Source organism: Triticum urartu, chromosome 5 (assembly GCF_003073215.2).
Source record: "Triticum urartu cultivar G1812 chromosome 5, Tu2.1, whole genome shotgun sequence".
Lineage (NCBI taxonomy): Eukaryota > Viridiplantae > Streptophyta > Magnoliopsida > Poales > Poaceae > Triticum > Triticum urartu.
This window is the reverse complement of record NC_053026.1, coordinates 132549940-132552541: the sequence shown is the minus strand read 5'-3', so window position 1 is coordinate 132552541 and position 2602 is coordinate 132549940. Positions and strand designations below refer to the sequence as shown.

Below are 2602 nucleotides of genomic sequence, written 5' to 3'. Positions count from 1 at the left end.
AACCATCTTTATTATACTCCCTCCATTTCATAACGAAGTGCTTTATGCTTCAATTTTGATCATAAATTTAACTATCAAGAACAATTGCGGCAGAAGCAAAAATTATATCAGTGAATTCGTAATCAAAAGAAGTTTTCAATTATATAATTTTTTTCTCCCGCCGCAGTTGGTCTCGTTGGTTAAATTTATGGTCAAAGCTGGATCTCAGAAAACGCGGGCGCACTATATTTGGAATGGAGTATGATTCAACAACAATTTAAAGCCATGTTTCTAACGACCTTTATCGTTAACCTAGAAATTTGATAACGTGTTCTGAACTCGTATATCACATAGACTGCAACAACAATGCCTGGACAAGAAAACGACGTCATGCCATCATCATTCGCCATAACTAAAGTCTGGCATGATTTTCACCGACAATTGTGCCACCCCAACTACGTAGTTGATTGGATCCGTGCAAAGCCACACTCTAAAGACTCATTCGGTTTGAAGGAAATCAAAACGTAGGAATTATAAGTAGTATAGGAATTTGATAGGATGACACTTGTCATCCTAAAGAATTGACTTGTCTAGTTTCTACACGTAAAATAAGCTATGAGTGAATGTGTAGTTTCCTTTAAAAACACAGAAAAATAGTAGTATTTCTATAAAATTTCTGTACGCATTTCCTACAAACTAAATACGTATATAGAAAATTTTCCAACAAAATCCTTGTCCCTATGTTTTTCGTACAAAAATCCTCCAAACCGAAGACGCACGCAGCCGCCGGAACGCCAGTCGAGGATGACCTGCAGCCGCCCCTCACCGACCCTTCTATGTGCCGCCGGCCGGCCAAGGGCCACACCGCGATGGATCTGAACTGGCATCAGATCCACGATCGCCACCAGCAACCATCGCCTGAGAGCACGCCGGAGACCGATCCCCGCTGACCCTCCGGCCATGGAGGGGACCGCTGCCGCCGCCGCCTGAACAGGGAACTCCGCCCTGGCCATCGTGCTCGTTGGTCCAATGACCACCACCAAACTCCCTAGGGAGGATACACCATCGGTGGCCTATGAGACCACTGGGGATCAGATCCACGCCGCCCCATCATGGGCACCGTGGCCTTGTCTAGCAGCAGCCTCCGGGAGCGGCGAGGAGAGAGAGAGAGAAATTGGGAGGAGGGTGGCGGCGGCAGGCAAGGGTCGCGGGAGGAGGGTTGTGCTGTAGCTGTGTTAATTCAGTCCTGTGTTAAACATCTTAAAAAACCGTAATTACCAAAGTAGTACTGCTGAAATAGTGCACCTCCAGTGGCCTTAAGATCCGAGTTGAGGAATTAGTAGATTCAGAATATCATGACGGGTAGTCGAAGCAAAGATTTGATCTGAAGAGCTAATTGTGCATTCTACTTGCAGGGGCCAAGCAAGAATACCCCTTGGGAAGGCGAGGAGCCAAAGAAGTGACGAAGAATCACAAAATTCTTGAGCTCTGGAGTCTGGAGATTGCTCTACAGAGCACTATGCCTTTTTCTCTCTCATTGTGATTATTCCCATTTTCATTCCAGGTGACAACTATCAAGGCAGATATGCAAAGGACAAGCTTATCTCTATCCTAGAATCTGCATCCTTCGCTGCGCGTGCCGGCGCCGCAGTGTGTGTACATGCGTCATGCATCTGAAAAATGAAGAAGTAGAAGGAAATATTTTTCTTACTTGCAGCAGATTCCCGCAACATCATACAGGAACCAACTGTGACGCGGCATCTCTTCCTCTCAACTTTTGCTGGGTGAGAATGTTGAAGGAAAAGCAAAGATTGCACCTTCATCGGATCGTGGCCTCACCGCGCCGCATATATTTGATAAGCTAGGCCAGGTCCAGGTCGACGATTATGATGTGGCCGTCAAAAGTAGAAGAAGCAAAGCAAGTTGGACATGATTCTCCTCCAACAGATAAGTGATGAGAGGAGCCGTGTGGATGCTATTCTGAAGCGTGGTGAGAGGAGCTGTGTGGATGCCATTCTGAAGCTGAGGCGACTCGGCACCGGTTCCTCAGAAACCAGCTTGGTGAGCTGGTCGGAATCAGTTCTTGGAAAAGCACTGGCCGTACCATATCGGTATCCTGCATCGTAGCCGACAGGGTACTTCTCGTCGCTGACGCATTTTCTCCTGTATAATCCCTATAACACTAAACTCTCTAGTTTTTAAAATCCCATATTAAATTGAGGTCTCTAATTAGAATTAGGTCACCCGATTTTGACCGAGTCAACAATTTCTCAATGCTTTCTTATTCAATTCTTTTATACCATACCAATACGCTATATGCTATGTTTTTTTATTTATAAGGCCTTACAATTAATTAAGATACTCAATTTAGAATTGTGTCATTTGATTTTGACCGATTCAACAATTTTTCTGGATCTCTTATTCAATTCTTTTCATTCACTATGTTCCCTAATTTTGAAATTCTTAATTCAGTTGAGATATTCAATTTTGAATTTGGTTTACGATTTTGACCAGACCAACAATTTTTCAAATCAATCAGCTTCAACCGGCCTATAAAAACATATCAATCCCATGCACCCCCCCACTACCTAGAAAATAAGCGCCACCGTGTGATATTGTAGCA

At 44.2% G+C, this 2602-nt stretch overlaps 1 long non-coding RNA gene across 1 annotated transcript; it reads right to left on the bottom strand.

Moving 5' to 3' along the window:
* Positions 1-610: 610 nt before the first annotated feature.
* On the bottom strand, positions 611-2271 carry LOC125508198. Its single transcript, XR_007283253.1, has 2 exons — positions 1285-2271; positions 611-1209 (listed from the first exon to the last, which is right to left on the bottom strand). It is a non-coding gene; the product is annotated as an uncharacterized LOC125508198 (long non-coding RNA).
* Between the last annotated feature and the right edge of the window lie 331 nt (positions 2272-2602).